We start from the raw sequence: 18,267 nt of genomic DNA on the forward strand, positions 1-18,267 counted from the left end.
GCTGCTTGATCATTGCCTTCTCAGCTGGGCTATCAGCGCCTACTCAGCCGCGAATCAGCCCCTACACAGACGCGTGATCATAGTCTGCCAGCCGCTTGAGCAGAGACTGTCAGGCGCTTGATCAGCGCCTAATCACCCCCTCCATCAGCGCCTATTGAGCAGGGCGATCAGCACCTGTCAGGCGCTTGACAAGAACTTATACACCACTTGATCAACACCTTATTAGCTTCACTCTCAGTATTTCCTGAGCCATGCGATCATGGCCTCAGCTGCATGATCTGTGCCTACTCAGCCCCGCGATCAGTGCCTACTCAGCTGTGCGATATGTGCCTGACATCCGATTGAGAAGTACTGTCACTCGCTTGATCAGTGATAATCAGCCGCTAGATCAGCGATCATCAACCGCTAGATCAGCATCTGTCAACTACTTTATCAGCAACTTTCAGACGCTTGATCAGCGCCTATGAGCTGCTTAATTAACACTTCTCAGCCAGTTGATCAGAACCCGAGAGCCGCTTGATCAGCGCCTATCAGCTGCTTGATTAGCACCTGTCAGCCAGTTGATTAGCACCTGTCAGCAGCTTAATCAGCACCTGTCAGCAGCTTGATCAGCATCTGTCAGCAGCTTTATCAGCACCTATCAGCTGCTTGATTAGCACCTGTCAGCATGTTGATCAACACCTGTCAGCCGCTTCATTAGCAACTGTCAGCCAGTTGATCAGCACCTGTCAGCTGCTTGATCAGCACCTGTAAGCCGCTTAAACAGTGCTGCCAGCCGCTTGATCAGTGCCTTCTCAGCTGCGCCATCAATGCCTACTTAGCCGAGAAACAGCCCCTACACTGCCGGGTGATCATAGTCTGTCGGCCGCTTGATCAGAGACTGTCAGACGCTTGATCAGCGCCTAATCACCCCCTCGATCAGCGCCTATTCAGCAGCGTGATCAGCACCTGTCAGCCGCTTGACAAGCTCCTATACACCACTTGATCAACACCTAATTAGCTTCGCTATCAGTATTTACTGAGCCATGCGATGCTCGCCTCAGCCGCATGATCTGTGCCTACTCAACCCCGCGATCACTGCCTACTCAGCCGTGCGATATGTGCCTGACAGCCGATTGAGAATTACTGTCAGCCGCTTGATCAGCGATTATCAGCCGCCAGATCAGCATCTGTCAAAGATTTAACAGCACCTGTCAGCCCCTTGATCAGCGATTATTAGCCGCTAGATCAACATCTGTCAACGACTTTATCAGCACCTGTCAGCCACTTCATCAGCGCCTGTCAGCCGCTTTATCATCGCCTAATCAGCTGCGCGATCAGCGCCTACTCAACGGCTTGATCAGTACCTGTCAGCCACTTTATCAGCACCTGTCAGCCACTCTATCAGCACCTGTCAACTGCTTGATCAGCGACCACTTTGCTGCGTGATCAGTTCCTACTCAGCCACGTGATCCGTGACCCTCAGCCGGTTGATCAGCGCCTGTCAGCCGCTTGATCATTTCCTGCTCTGCTGGTCATTCAGCGCCTGGTCAACCACTTCATCAGTGCCTGTCAGCCACTTGACCAGTGCCCAATCAGCTGATTGAAAAGCGCCTACACAGCCGCGCGATAAGTGCCTCTCAGCCGCTTGTCCAGCACCTGTCAGAAGGTTGATCAGGGCCTATCAGCCACTTGATCAGCACCTGCCAGCTGCTTGATGAGTGCCTATCAGCCGCTTGATTAGCACCTGTCAGCCAGTTGATCAGCACCTGTCAGCCCCTTGATCAGCGCCTATCAGCCGCTTGATCAGCACCTGTCAGCCGCTTGATGAGTGCCTATCAGCCGCTTGATTAGCACCTGTCAGCCAGTTGACCAGCACCTGTCAGCCGCTTGATAAGCGCCTATCAGTGGCTTGATTAGCCCCTGTCAGCCAGTTGATCAGCAATTGTTAGATGCTTGTTAAACACCTGTCAGCAGTTTGATCAGCACCTGTCAGCAGCTTTATCAGCACCTGTCAGCCGCTTAATCAGCACCTGTCAGCATGTTGATCAAAACCTTTCAGCCGCTTCATTAGCAACTGTCAGCCAGTTGATCAGCGGCTGTCAGCCGCTTCATTAGCCACTGTCAGCCAGTTGATCAGCACCTGTCAGCTGCTTGATCAGCACCTGAAAGCCGCTTAAACAGCACCTGACAGACTCTTGATCATTGCCTTCTCAGCTGCGGGATCAATGCTTACTCATCTGCGAATCAACCCCTAAACAGCCGCGTGATCATAGTCTGTAAGCCGCCTGATCACAGACTGTCAGACACTTGATCAGCGCCTAATCACCCCCTCGATCAGCGCATATTCAGCGGCGTGATCAGCACCTGTCAGCCGCTTGACAAGCTCCTATACACCACTTGATCAACACCTAATTAGCTTCGCTATCAGTATTTACTGAGCCATGCGATCATCGCCTCAGCCGCATGATCTGTGCCTACTCAGCCCCGCGATCAATGTCTACTCAGCCATGCGATATGTGCCTGAAAGCCGATTGAGAAGTACTGTCAGTCGCTTGATCAGCGATTATCAGCCGCTAGATCAGCATCTATTAACGACTTTATCAGCACCTTTCAGCCGCTTGATCAGCGCCTGTCAGCTGCTTGATCAGCGATTATCAGCCGCTAGATCAAGATCTGTCAACGACTTGATCAGCACCTGTCAGCCACTTGATCAGCGCCTGTCAGCCACTTTATCATTGCCTAATCAGCTGCGCGATCAGCGCCTACTCAGCCGCTTGATCAGAATCTGTCAGCCAGTTGATCAGCACCTGTCAGCCGCTTGATCAGCACCTGTCAGCAGGTTTATCAGCACCTATCAGCTGCTTGATTAGCACCTGTCATCATGTTGATCAACACCTGTCAGCCGCTTCCTTAGCACCTCTCAGCCAGTTGATCAACACCTGTCAGCTGCTTGATCAGCACATATAACCGGCTTCATCAGTGCCCGTAAGCTGCTTGATCATTGCCTTCTCAGCTGGGCTATCAGCGCCTACTGAGCCGCGAATCAGCCCCTACACAGACGCGTGATCATAGTCTGCCAGCCGCTTGAGCAGAGACTGTCAGGCGCTTGATCAGCACCTAATCACCCCTCCATCAGAGCCTATTGAGCAGGGCGATCAGCACCTGTCAGGCGCTTGACAAGAACTTATACACCACTTGATCAACACCTTATTAGCTTCACTCTCAGTATTTCCTGAGCCATGCGATCATGGCCTCAGCTGCATGATCTGTGCCTACTCAGCCCCGCGATCAGTGCCTACTCAGCCGTGCGATATGTGCCTGACATCCGATTGAGAAGTACTGTCACTCGCTTGATCAGTGATAATCAGCCGCTAGATCAGCGATCATCAACCGCTAGATCAGCATCTGTCAACTACTTTATCAGCACCTTTCAGACGCTTGATCAGCGCCTATCAGCTGCTTAATTAACACTTCTCAGCCAGTTGATCAGCACCTGAGAGCCGCTTGATCAGCGCCTATCAGCTGCTTGATTAGCACCTGTCAGCCAGTTGATTAGCACCTGTCAGCCGCTTAATCAGCACCTGTCAGCAGCTTGATCAGCATCTGTCAGCAGCTTTATCAGCACCTATCATCTGCTTGATTATCACCTGTCAGCATGTTGATCAACACCTGTCAGCCGCTTCATTAGCAACTGTCAGCCAGTTGTTCAGCACCTGTCAGCTGCTTGATCAGCACCTGTAAGCCGCTTAAACAGTGCTGCCAGCCGCTTGATCAGTGCCTTCTCAGCTGCGCCATCAATGCCTACTTAGCCGAGAAACAGCCCCTACACTGCCGGATGATCATAGTCTGTCGGCCGCTTGATCAGAGACTGTCAGACGCTTGATCAGCGCCTAATCACCCCCTCGATCAGCGCCTATTCAGCAGCGTGATCAGCACCTGTCAGCCGCTTGACAAGCTCCTATACACCACTTGATCAACACCTAATTAGCTTCGCTATCAGTATTTACTGAGCCATGCGATGCTCGCCTCAGCCGCATGATCTGTGCCTACTCAACCCCGCGATCACTGCCTACTCAGCCGTGCGATATGTGCCTGACAGCCGATTGAGAATTACTGTCAGCCGCTTGATCAGCGATTATCAGCCGCCAGATCAGCATCTGTCAAAGATTTAACAGCACCTGTCAGCCCCTTGATCAGCGATTATTAGCCGCTAGATCAACATCTGTCAACGACTTTATCAGCACCTGTCAGTTGCTTGATCAGCGCCTGTCAGAAGTTTGATCAGGGCCTATCAGCCACTTGATCAGCACCTGCCAGCTGCTTGATGAGTGCCTATCAGCCGCTTGATTAGCACCTGTCAGCCAGTTGATCAGCACCTGTCAGCCCCTTGATCAGCGCCTATCAGCCGCTTGATCAGCACCTGTCAGCCGCTTGATGAGTGCCTATCAGCCGCTTGATTAGCACCTGTCAGCCAGTTGACCAGCACCTGTCAGCCGCTTGATAAGCACCTATCAGTGGCTTGATTAGCCCCTGTCAGCCAGTTGATCAGCAATTGTTAGATGCTTGTTAAACACCTGTCAGCAGCTTGATCAGCACCTGTCAGCAGCTTTATCAGCACCTGTCAGCCGCTTAATCAGCACCTGTCAGCATGTTGATCAAAACCTTTCAGCCGCTTCATTAGCAACTGTCAGCCAGTTGATCAGCGGCTGTCAGCCGCTTCATTAGCCACTGTCAGCCAGTTGATCAGCACCTGTCAGCTGCTTGATCAGCCCCTGAAAGCCGCTTAAACAGCACCTGACAGCCTCTTGATCATTGCCTTCTCAGCTGCGGGATCAATGCCTACTCATCTGCGAATCAGCCCCTAAACAGCCGCGTGATCATAGTCTGTAAGCCGCTTGATCAGAGACTGTCAGACACTTGATCAGCGCCTAATCACCCCCTCGATCAGCGCATATTCAGCGGCGTGATCAGCACCTGTCAGCCGCTTGACAAGCTCCTATACACCACTTGATCAACACCTAATTAGCTTCGCTATCAGTATTTACTGAGCCATGCGATCATCGCCTCAGCCGCATGATCTGTGCCTACTCAGCCCCGCGATCAATGTCTACTCAGCCATGCGATATGTGCCTGAAAGCCGATTGAGAAGTACTGTCAGTCGCTTGATCAGCGATTATCAGCCGCTAGATCAGCATCTATTAACGACTTTATCAGCACCTTTCAGCCGCTTGATCAGCGCCTGTCAGCTGCTTGATCAGCGATTATCAGCCGCTAGATCAAGATCTGTCAACGACTTGATCAGCACCTGTCAGCCACTTGATCAGCGCCTGTCAGCCACTTTATCATTGCCTAATCAGCTGCGCGATCAGCGCCTACTCAGCCGCTTGATCAGAATCTGTCAGCCAGTTGATCAGCACCTGTCAGCCGCTTGATCAGCACCTGTCAGCAGCTTTATCAGCACCTATCAGCTGCTTGATTAGCACCTGTCAGCATGTTGATCAACACCTGTCAGCCGCTTCATTAGCACCTCTCAGCCAGTTGATCAGCACCTGTCAGCTGCTTGATCAGCACATGTAACCGGTTTCATCAGTGCCCGTCAGCTGCTTGATCATTGCCTTCTCAGCTGGGCTATCAGCGCCTACTCAGCCGCGAATCAGCCCCTACACAGACGCGTGATCATAGTCTGCCAGCCGCTTGAGCAGAGACTGTCAGGCGCTTGATCAGCGCCTAATCACCCCCTCCATCAGCGCCTATTGAGCAGGGCGATCAGCACCTGTCAGGCGCTTGACAAGAACTTATACACCACTTGATCAACACCTTATTAGCTTCACTCTCAGTATTTCCTGAGCCATGCGATCATGGCCTCAGCTGCATGATCTGTGCCTACTCAGCCCCGCGATCAGTGCCTACTCAGCCGTGCGATATGTGCCTGACATCCGATTGAGAAGTACTGTCACTCGCTTGATCAGTGATAATCAGCCGCTAGATCAGCGATCATCAACCGCTAGATCAGCATCTGTCAACTACTTTATCAGCACCTTTCAGACGCTTGATCAGCGCCTATCAGCTGCTTAATTAACACTTCTCAGCCAGTTGATGAGCACCTGAGAGCCGCTTGATCAGCGCCTATCAGCTGCTTGATTAGCACCTGTCAGCCAGTTGATTAGCACCTGTCAGCCGCTTAATCAGCACCTGTCAGCAGCTTGATCAGCATCTGTCAGCAGCTTTATCAGCACCTATCAGCTGCTTGATTAGCACCTGTCAGCATGTTGATCAACACCTGTCAGCCGCTTCATTAGCAACTGTCAGCCACTTGTTCAGGACCTGTAAGCAGCTTAAACAGTGCTGCCAGGCGCTTGATCAGTTTCTTCTCAGCTGCGCCATCAATGCCTACTTAGCCGAGAAACAGCCCCTACACTGCCGGGTGAACATAGTCTGTCGGCCGCTTTATCAGAGACTGTCAGACGCTTGATCAGCGCCTAATCACCCCCTCGATCAGCGCCTATTCAGCAGCGTGATCAGCACCTGTCAGCCGCTTGACAAGCTCCTATACACCACTTGATCAACACCTAATTAGCTTCGCTATCAGTATTTACTGAGCCATGCGATGCTCGCCTCAGCCGCATGATCTGTGCCTACTCAACCCCGCGATCACTGCCTACTCAGCCGTGCGATATGTGCCTGACAGCCGATTGAGAATTACTGTCAGCCGCTTGATCAGCGATTATCAGCCGCCAGATCAGCATCTGTCAAAGATTTAACAGCACCTGTCAGCCCCTTGATCAGCGATTATTAGCCGCTAGATCAACATCTGTCAACGACTTTATCAGCACCTGTCAGCCACTTCATCAGCTCCTGTCAGCCGCTTTATCATCGCCTAATCAGCTGCGCGATCAGTGCTTACTCAACGGCTTGATCAGTACCTGTCAGCCACTTTATCAGCACCTGTCAGCCACTCATTCAGCACCTGTCAACTGCTTGATCAGCGACCACTTTGCTGCGTGATCAGTTCCTACTCAGCCACGTGATCCGTGACCCTCAGCCGGTTGATCAGCGCATGTCAGCCGCTTGATCATTTCCTGCTCTGCTGGTCATTCAGCGCCTGGTCAACCACTTCATCAGTGCCTGTCAGCCACTTGACCAGTGCCCAATCAGCTGATTGAAAAGCGCCTACACAGCCGCGCGATAAGTACCTCTCAGCCGCTTGACAAGCACCTGTCAGAAGTTTGATCAGGGCCTATCAGCCACTTGATCAGCACCTGCCAGCTACTTGATGAGTGCCTATCAGCCGCTTGATTAGCACCTGTCAGCCAGTTGATCAGCACCTGTCAGCCCCTTGATCAGCGCCTATCAGCCGCTTGATCAGCACCTGTCAGCCGCTTGATGAGTGCCTATCAGCCGCTTGATCAGCACCTGTCAGCCGCTTGATGAGTGCCTATCAGCCGCTTGATTAGCACCTGTCAGCCAGTTGACCAGCACCTGTCAGCCGCTTGATAAGCGCCTATCAGTGGCTTGATTAGCCCCTGTCAGCCAGTTGATCAGCAATTATTAGATGCTTGTTAAACACCTGTCAGCAGCTTGATCAGCACCTGTCAGCATGTTGATCAAAACCTTTCACCCGCTTCATTAGCAACTGTCAGCCAGTTGATCAGTGGCTGTCAGCGGCTTCATTAGCAACTGTCAGCCAGTTGATCAGCACCTGTCAGCCACTCTATCAGCACCTGTCAACTGCTTGATCAGCGACCACTTTGCTGCGTGATCAGTTCCTACTCAGCCACGTGATCCGTGACCCTCAGCCGGTTGATCAGCGCCTGTCAGCCGCTTGATCATTTCCTGCTCTGCTGGTCATTCAGCGCCTGGTCAACCACTTCATCAGTGCCTGTCAGCCACTTGACCAGTGCCCAATCAGCTGATTGAAAAGCGCCTACACAGCCGCGCGATTAGTGCCTCTCAGCCGCTTGACCAGCACCTGTCAGAAGTTTGATCAGGGCCTATCAGCCACTTGATCAGCACCTGCCAGCTGCTTGATGAGTGCCTATCAGCCGCTTGATTAGCACCTGTCAGCCAGTTGATCAGCACCTGTCAGCCCCTTGATCAGCGCCTATCAGCCGCTTGATCAGCACCTGTCAGCCGCTTGATGAGTGCCTATCAGCCGCTTGATTAGCACCTGTCAGCCAGTTGACCAGCACCTGTCAGCCGCTTGATAAGCGCCTATCAGTGGCTTGATTAGCCCCTGTCAGCCAGTTGATCAGCAATTGTTAGATGCTTGTTAAACACCTGTCAGCAGCTTTATCAGCACCTGTCAGCCGCTTAATCAGCACCTGTCAGCATGTTGATCAAAACCTTTCAGCCGCTTCATTAGCAACTTTCAGCCAGTTGATCAGCGGCTGTCAGCCGCTTCATTAGCCACTGTCAGCCAGTTGATCAGCACCTGTCAGCTGCTTGATCAGCCCCTGAAAGCCGCTTAAACAGCCCCTGACAGCCTCTTGATCATTGCCTTCTCAGCTGCGGGATCAATGCCTACTCATCTGCGAATCAGCCCCTAAACAGCCGCGTGATCATAGTCTGTAAGCCGCTTGATCAGAGACTGTCAGACACTTGATCAGCGCCTAATCACCCCCTCGATCAGCGCATATTCAGCGGCGTGATCAGCACCTGTCAGCCGCTTGACAAGCTCCTATACACCACTTGATCAACACCTAATTAGCTTCGCTATCAGTATTTAATGAGCCATGCGATCATCGCATCAGCCGCATGATCTGTGCCTACTCAGCCCCGCGATCAATGTCTACTCAGCCATGCGATATGTGCCTGAAAGCCGATTGAGAAGTACTGTCAGTCGCTTGATCAGTGATAATCAGCCGCTAGATCAGCGATCATCAACCGCTAGATCAGCATCTGTCAACTACTTTATCAGCACCTTTCAGACGCTTGATCAGCGCCTATCAGCTGCTTAATTAACACTTCTCAACCAGTTGATGAGCACCTGAGAGCCGCTTGATCAGCGCCTATCAGCTGCTTGATTAGCACCTGTCAGCCAGTTGATTAGCACCTGTCAGCCGCTTAATCAGCACCTGTCAGCAGCTTGATCAGCATCTGACAGCAGCTTTATCAGCACCTATCAGCTGCTTGATTAGCACCTGTCAGCATGTTGATCAACACCTGTCAGCCGCTTCATTAGCAACTGTCAGACAGTTGATCAGCACCTGTAAGCCGCTTAAACAGTGCTGCCAGGCGCTTGATCAGTTTCTTCTCAGCTGCGCCATCAATGCCTACTTAGCCGAGAAACAGCCCCTACACTGCCGGGTGAACATAGTCTGTCGGCCGCTTTATCAGAGACTGTCAGACGCTTGATCAGCGCCTAATCACCCCCTCGATCAGCGCCTATTAAGCAGCGTGATCAGCACCTGTCAGCCGCTTGACAAGCTCCTATACACCACTTGATCAACACCTAATTAGCTTCGCTATCAGTATTTACTGAGCCATGCGATGCTCGCCTCAGCCGCATGATCTGTGCCTACTCAACCCCTCGATCACTGCCTACTCAGCCGTGCGATATGTGCCTGACAGCCGATTGAGAATTACTGTCAGCCGCTTGATCAGCGATTATCAGCCGCCAGATCAGCATCTGTCAAAGATTTAACAGCACCTGTCAGCCCCTTGATCAGCGATTATTAGCCGCTAGATCAACATCTGTCAACAACTTTATCAGCACCTGTCAGCCACTTCATCAGCGCCTGTCAGCCGCTTTATCATCGCCTAATCAGCTGCGCGATCAGTGCCTACTCAACGGCTTGATCAGTACCTGTCAGCCACTTTATCAGCACCTGTCAGCCACTCATTCAGCACCTGTCAACTGCTTGATCAGCGACCACTTTGCTGCGTGATCAGTTCCTACTCAGCCATGTGATCCGTGACCCTCAGCCGGTTGATCAGCGCCTGTCAGCCGCTTGATCATTTCCTGCTCTGCTGGTCATTCAGCGCCTGGTCAACCACTTCATCAGTGCCTGTCAGCCACTTGACCAGTGCCCAATCAGCTGATTGAAAAGCGCCTACACAGCCGCGCGATAAGTGCCTCTCAGCCGCTTGACAAGCACCTGTCAGAAGTTTGATCAGGGCCTATCAGCCACTTGATCAGCACCTGCCAGCTGCTTGATGAGTGCCTATCAGCCGCTTGATTAGCACCTGTCAGCCAGTTGATCAGCACCTGTCAGCCCCTTGATCAGCGCCTATCAGCCGCTTGATCAGCACCTGTCAGCCGCTTGATGAGTGCCTATCAGCCGCTTGATTAGCACCTGTCAGCCAGTTGACCAGCACCTGTCAGCCGCTTGATAAGCGCCTATCAGTGGCTTGATTAGCCCCTGTCAGCCAGTTGATCAGCAATTGTTAGATGCTTGTTAAACACCTGTCAGCAGCTTGATCAGCACCTGTCAGCAGCTTTATCAGCACCTGTCAGCCGCTTAATCAGCACCTGTCAGCATGTTGATCAAAACCTTTCAGCCGCTTCATTAGCAACTGTCAGCCAGTTGATCAGCACCTGTCAGCCCCTTGATCAGCGCCTATCAGCCGCTTGATCAGCACCTGTCAGCCGCTTGATGAGTGCCTATCAGCCGCTTGATCAGCACCTGTCAGCCGCTTGATGAGTGCCTATCAGCCGCTTGATTAGCACCTGTCAGCCAGTTGACCAGCACCTGTCAGCCGCTTGATAAGCGCCTATCAGTGGCTTGATTAGCCCCTGTCAGCCAGTTGATCAGCAATTATTAGATGCTTGTTAAACACCTGTCAGCAGCTTGATCAGCACCTGTCAGCATGTTGATCAAAACCTTTCACCCGCTTCATTAGCAACTGTCAGCCAGTTGATCAGTGGCTGTCAGCGGCTTCATTAGCAACTGTCAGCCAGTTGATCAGCACCTGTCAGCCACTCTATCAGCACCTGTCAACTGCTTGATCAGCGACCACTTTGCTGCGTGATCAGTTCCTACTCAGCCACGTGATCCGTGACCCTCAGCCGGTTGATCAGCGCCTGTCAGCCGCTTGATCATTTCCTGCTCTGCTGGTCATTCAGCGCCTGGTCAACCACTTCATCAGTGCCTGTCAGCCACTTGACCAGTGCCCAATCAGCTGATTGAAAAGCGCCTACACAGCCGCGCGATTAGTGCCTCTCAGCCGCTTGACCAGCACCTGTCAGAAGTTTGATCAGGGCCTATCAGCCACTTGATCAGCACCTGCCAGCTGCTTGATGAGTGCCTATCAGCCGCTTGATTAGCACCTGTCAGCCAGTTGATCAGCACCTGTCAGCCCCTTGATCAGCGCCTATCAGCCGCTTGATCAGCACCTGTCAGCCGCTTGATGAGTGCCTATCAGCCGCTTGATTAGCACCTGTCAGCCAGTTGACCAGCACCTGTCAGCCGCTTGATAAGCGCCTATCAGTGGCTTGATTAGCCCCTGTCAGCCAGTTGATCAGCAATTGTTAGATGCTTGTTAAACACCTGTCAGCAGCTTTATCAGCACCTGTCAGCCGCTTAATCAGCACCTGTCAGCATGTTGATCAAAACCTTTCAGCCGCTTCATTAGCAACTTTCAGCCAGTTGATCAGCGGCTGTCAGCCGCTTCATTAGCCACTGTCAGCCAGTTGATCAGCACCTGTCAGCTGCTTGATCAGCCCCTGAAAGCCGCTTAAACAGCACCTGACAGCCTCTTGATCATTGCCTTCTCAGCTGCGGGATCAATGCCTACTCATCTGCGAATCAGCCCCTAAACAGCCGCGTGATCATAGTCTGTAAGCCGCTTGATCAGAGACTGTCAGACACTTGATCAGCGCCTAATCACCCCCTCGATCAGCGCATATTCAGCGGCGTGATCAGCACCTGTCAGCCGCTTGACAAGCTCCTATACACCACTTGATCAACACCTAATTAGCTTCGCTATCAGTATTTAATGAGCCATGCGATCATCGCATCAGCCGCATGATCTGTGCCTACTCAGCCCCGCGATCAATGTCTACTCAGCCATGCGATATGTGCCTGAAAGCCGATTGAGAAGTACTGTCAGTCGCTTGATCAGTGATAATCAGCCGCTAGATCAGCGATCATCAACCGCTAGATCAGCATCTGTCAACTACTTTATCAGCACCTTTCAGACGCTTGATCAGCGCCTATCAGCTGCTTAATTAACACTTCTCAGCCAGTTGATGAGCACCTGAGAGCCGCTTGATCAGCGCCTATCAGCTGCTTGATTAGCACCTGTCAGCCAGTTGATTAGCACCTGTCAGCCGCTTAATCAGCACCTGTCAGCAGCTTGATCAGCATCTGACAGCAGCTTTATCAGCACCTATCAGCTGCTTGATTAGCACCTGTCAGCATGTTGATCAACACCTGTCAGCCGCTTCATTAGCAACTGTCAGACAGTTGATCAGCACCTGTAAGCCGCTTAAACAGTGCTGCCAGGCGCTTGATCAGTTTCTTCTCAGCTGCGCCATCAATGCCTACTTAGCCGAGAAACAGCCCCTACACTGCCGGGTGAACATAGTCTGTCGGCCGCTTTATCAGAGACTGTCAGACGCTTGATCAGCGCCTAATCACCCCCTCGATCAGCGCCTATTAAGCAGCGTGATCAGCACCTGTCAGCCGCTTGACAAGCTCCTATACACCACTTGATCAACACCTAATTAGCTTCGCTATCAGTATTTACTGAGCCATGCGATGCTCGCCTCAGCCGCATGATCTGTGCCTACTCAACCCCTCGATCACTGCCTACTCAGCCGTGCGATATGTGCCTGACAGCCGATTGAGAATTACTGTCAGCCGCTTGATCAGCGATTATCAGCCGCCAGATCAGCATCTGTCAAAGATTTAACAGCACCTGTCAGCCCCTTGATCAGCGATTATTAGCCGCTAGATCAACATCTGTCAACAACTTTATCAGCACCTGTCAGCCACTTCATCAGCGCCTGTCAGCCGCTTTATCATCGCCTAATCAGCTGCGCGATCAGTGCCTACTCAACGGCTTGATCAGTACCTGTCAGCCACTTTATCAGCACCTGTCAGCCACTCATTCAGCACCTGTCAACTGCTTGATCAGCGACCACTTTGCTGCGTGATCAGTTCCTACTCAGCCACGTGATCCGTGACCCTCAGCCGGTTGATCAGCGCCTGTCAGCCGCTTGATCATTTCCTGCTCTGCTGGTCATTCAGCGCCTGGTCAACCACTTCATCAGTGCCTGTCAGCCACTTGACCAGTGCCCAATCAGCTGATTGAAAAGCGCCTACACAGCCGCGCGATAAGTGCCTCTCAGCCGCTTGACAAGCACCTGTCAGAAGTTTGATCAGGGCCTATCAGCCACTTGATCAGCACCTGCCAGCTGCTTGATGAGTGCCTATCAGCCGCTTGATTAGCACCTGTCAGCCAGTTGATCAGCACCTGTCAGCCCCTTGATCAGCGCCTATCAGCCGCTTGATCAGCACCTGTCAGCCGCTTGATGAGTGCCTATCAGCCGCTTGATTAGCACCTGTCAGCCAGTTGACCAGCACCTGTCAGCCGCTTGATAAGCGCCTATCAGTGGCTTGATTAGCCCCTGTCAGCCAGTTGATCAGCAATTGTTAGATGCTTGTTAAACACCTGTCAGCAGCTTGATCAGCACCTGTCAGCAGCTTTATCAGCACCTGTCAGCCGCTTAATCAGCACCTGTCAGCATGTTGATCAAAACCTTTCAGCCGCTTCATTAGCAACTGTCAGCCAGTTGATCAGCGGCTGTCAGCCGCTTCATTAGCCACTGTCAGCCAGTTGATCAGCACCTGTCAGCTGCTTGATCAGCCCCTGAAATCCGCTTAAACAGCACCTGACAGCCTCTTGATCATTGCCTTCTCAGCTGCGGGATCAATGCCTACTCATCTGTGAATCAGCCCCTAAACAGCCGCGTGATCATAGTCTGTAAGCCGCTTGATCAGAGACTGTCAGACACTTGATCAGCGCCTAATCACCCCCTCGATCAGCGCATATTCAGCGGCGTGATCAGCACCTGTCAGCCGCTTGACAAGCTCCTATACACCACTTGATCAACACCTAATTAGCTTCGCTATCAGTATTTACTGAGCCATGCGATCATCGCCTCAGCCGCATGATCTGTGCCTACTCAGCCCCGCGATCAATGTCTACTCAGCCATGCGATATGTGCCTGAAAGCCGATTGAGAAGTACTGTCAGTCGCTTGATCAGCGATTATCAGCCGCTAGATCAGCATCTATTAACGACTTTATCAGCACCTTTCAGCCGCTTGATCAGCGCCTGTCAGCTGCTTGATCAGCGATTATCAGCCGCTAGATCAAGATCTGTCAACGACTTGATCAGCACCTGTCAGCCACTTGATCAGCGCCTGTCAGCCACTTTATCATTGCCTAATCAGCTGCGCGATCAGCGCCTACTCAGCCGCTTGATCGGAATCTGTCAGCCAGTTGATCAGCACCTGTCAGCCGCTTGATCAGCACCTGTCAGCAGCTTTATCAGCACCTATCAGCTGCTTGATTAGCACCTGTCAGCATGTTGATCAACACCTGTCAGCCGCTTCATTAGCAACTGTCAGCCAGTTGTTCAGCACCTGTAAGCCGCTTAAACAGTGCTGCCAGCCGCTTGATCAGTGCCTTCTCAGCTGTGCCATCAATGCCTACTTAGCCGAGAAACGGCCCCTACACTGCCGGTTGATCATAGTCTGTCGGCCGCTTGATCAGAGACTGTCAGACGCTTGATCAGCGCCTAATCACCCCCTCGATCAGCGCCTATTCAGCAGCGTGATCAGCACCTGTCAGCCGCTTGACAAGCTCCTATACACCACTTGATCAACACCTAATTAGCTTCGCTATCAGTATTTACTGAGCCATGCGATGCTCGCCTCAGCCGCATGATCTGTGCCTACTCAACCCCGCGATCACTGCCTACTCAGCCGTGCGATATGTGCCTGACAGCCGATTGAGAATTACTGTCAGCCGCTTGATCAGCGATTATCAGCCGCCAGATCAGCATCTGTCAAAGATTTAACAGCACCTGTCAGCCCCTTGATCAGCGATTATTAGCCACTAGATCAACATCTGTCAACGACTTTATCAGCACCTGTCAGCCACTTCATCAGCGCCTGTCAGCCGCTTTATCATCGCCTAATCAGCTGCGCGATCAGCGCCTACTCAACGGCTTGATCAGTACCTGTCAGCCACTTTATCAGCACCTGTCAGCCACTCTATCAGCACCTGTCAACTGCTTGATCAGCGACCACTTTGCTGCGTGATCAGTTCCTACTCAGCCACGTGATCCGTGACCCTCAGCCGGTTGATCAGCGCCTGTCAGCCGCTTGATCATTTCCTGCTCTGCTGGTCATTCAGCGCCTGGTCAACCACTTCATCAGTGCCTGTCAGCCACTTGACCAGTGCCCAATCAGCTGATTGAAAAGCGCCTACACAGCCGCGCGATTAGTGCCTCTCAGCCGCTTGACAAGCACCTGTCAGAAGTTTGATCAGGGCCTATCAGCCACTTGATCAGCACCTGCCAGCTGCTTGATGAGTGCCTATCAGCCGCTTGATTAGCACCTGTCAGCCAGTTGATCAGCACCTGTCAGCCCCTTGATCAGCGCCTATCAGCCGCTTGATCAGCACCTGTCAGCCGCTTGATGAGTGCCTATCAGCCGCTTGATTAGCACCTGTCAGCCAGTTGACCAGCACCTGTCAGCCGCTTGATAAGCGCCTATCAGTGGCTTGATTAGCCCCTGTCAGCCAGTTGATCAGCAATTGTTAGATGCTTGTTAAACACCTGTCAGCAGCTTGATCAGCACCTGTCAGCAGCTTTATCAGCACCTGTCAGCCGCTTAATCAGCACCTGTCAGCATGTTGATCAAAACCTTTCAGCCGCTTCATTAGCAACTGTCAGCCAGTTGATCAGCGGCTGTCAGCCGCTTCATTAGCCACTGTCAGCCAGTTGATCAGCACCTGTCAGCTGCTTGATCAGCCCCTGAAAGCCGCTTAAACAGCACCTGACAGCCTCTTGATCATTGCCTTCTCAGCTGCGGGATCAATGCCTACTCATCTGCGAATCAGCCCCTAAAGAGCCGCGTGATCATAGTCTGTAAGCCGCTTGATCAGAGACTGTCAGACACTTGATCAGCGCCTAATCACCCCCTCGATCAGCGCATATTCAGCGGCGTGATCAGCACCTGTCAGCCGCTTGACAAGCTCCTATACACCACTTGATCAACACCTAATTAGCTTCGCTATCAGTATTTACTGAGCCATGCGATCATCGCCTCAGCCGCATGATCTGTGCCTACTCAGCCCCGCGATCAATGTCTACTCAGCCATGCGATATGTGCCTGAAAGCCGATTGAGAAGTACTGTCAGTCGCTTGATCAGCGATTATCAACCGCTAGATCAGCATCTATTAACGACTTTATCAGCACCTTTCAGCCGCTTGATCAGCGCCTGTCAGCTGCTTGATCAGCGATTATCAGCCGCTAGATCAAGATCTGTCAACGACTTGATCAGCACCTGTCAGCCACTTGATCAGCGCCTGTCAGCCACTTTATCATTGCCTAATCAGCTGCGCGATCAGCGCCTACTCAGCCGCTTGATCAGAATCTGTCAGCCAGTTGATCAGCACCTGTCAGCCGCTTGATCAGCACCTGTCAGCAGCTTGATCAGCACCTATCAGCTGCTTGATTAGCACCTGTCAGCATGTTGATCAACACCTGTCAGCCGCTTCATTAGCACCTCTCAGCCAGTTGATCAGCACCTGTCAGCTGCTTGATCAGCACATGTAACCGGTTTCATCAGTGCCCGTCAGCTGCTTGATCATTGCCTTCTCAGCTGGGCTATCAGCGCCTACTCAGCCGCGAATCAGCCCCTACACAGACGCGTGATCATAGTCTGCCAGCCGCTTGAGCAGAGACTGTCAGGCGCTTGATCAGCGCCTAATCACCCCCTCCATCAGCGCCTATTGAGCAGGGCGATCAGCACCTGTCAGGCGCTTGACAAGAACTTATACACCACTTGATCAACACCTTATTAGCTTCACTCTCAGTATTTCCTGAGCCATGCGATCATGGCCTCAGCTGCATGATCTGTGCCTACTCAGCCCCGCGATCACTGCCTACTCAGCCGTGCGATATGTGCCTGACATCCGATTGAGAAGTACTGTCACTCGCTTGATCAGTGATAATCAGCCGCTAGATCAGCGATCATCAACCGCTAGATCAGCATCTGTCAACTACTTTATCAGCACCTTTCAGACGCTTGATCAGCGCCTATCAGCTGCTTAATTAACACTTCTCAGCCAGTTGATCAGCACCTGAGAGCCGCTTGATCAGCGCCTATCAGCTGCTTGATTAGCACCTGTCAGCCAGTTGATTAGCACCTGTCAGCCGCTTAATCAGCACCTGTCAGCAGCTTGATCAGCATCTGTCAGCAGCTTTATCAGCACCTATCAGCTGCTTGATTAGCACCTGTCAGCATGTTGATCAACACCTGTCAGCCGCTTCATTAGCAACTGTCAGCCACTTGTTCAGGACCTGTAAGCAGCTTAAACAGTGCTGCCAGCCGCTTGATCAGTTTCTTCTCAGCTGCGCCATCAATGCCTACTTAGCCGAGAAACAGCCCCTACACTGCCGGGTGAACATAGTCTGTCGGCCGCTTGATCAGAGACTGTCAGACGCTTGATCAGCGCCTAATCACCCCCTCGATCAGCGCCTATTCAGCAGCGTGATCAGCACCTGTCAGCCGCTTGACAAGCTCCTATACACCACTTGATCAACACCTAATTAGCTTCGCTATCAGTATTTACTGAGCCATGCGATGCTCGCCTCAGCCGCATGATCTGTGCCTACTCAACCCCGCGATCACTGCCTACTCAGCCGTGCGATATGTGCCTGACAGCCGATTGAGAATTACTGTCAGCCGCTTGATCAGCGATTATCAGCCGCCAGATCAGCATCTGTCAAAGATTTAACAGCACCTGTCAGCCCCTTGATCAGCGATTATTAGCCGCTAGATCAACATCTGTCAACGACTTTATCAGCACCTGTCAGCCACTTCATCAGCTCCTGTCAGCCGCTTTATCATCGCCTAATCAGCTGCGCGATCAGTGCTTACTCAACGGCTTGATCAGTACCTGTCAGCCACTTTATCAGCACCTGTCAGCCACTCATTCAGCACCTGTCAACTGCTTGATCAGCGACCACTTTGCTGCGTGATCAGTTCCTACTCAGCCACGTGATCCGTGACCCTCAGCCGGTTGATCAGCGCCTGTCAGCCGC

This window comes from Bubalus kerabau, unplaced genomic scaffold (genome assembly GCF_029407905.1).
Source record: "Bubalus kerabau isolate K-KA32 ecotype Philippines breed swamp buffalo unplaced genomic scaffold, PCC_UOA_SB_1v2 scaffold_25, whole genome shotgun sequence".
Taxonomy (NCBI): Eukaryota; Metazoa; Chordata; class Mammalia; order Artiodactyla; family Bovidae; genus Bubalus; species Bubalus kerabau.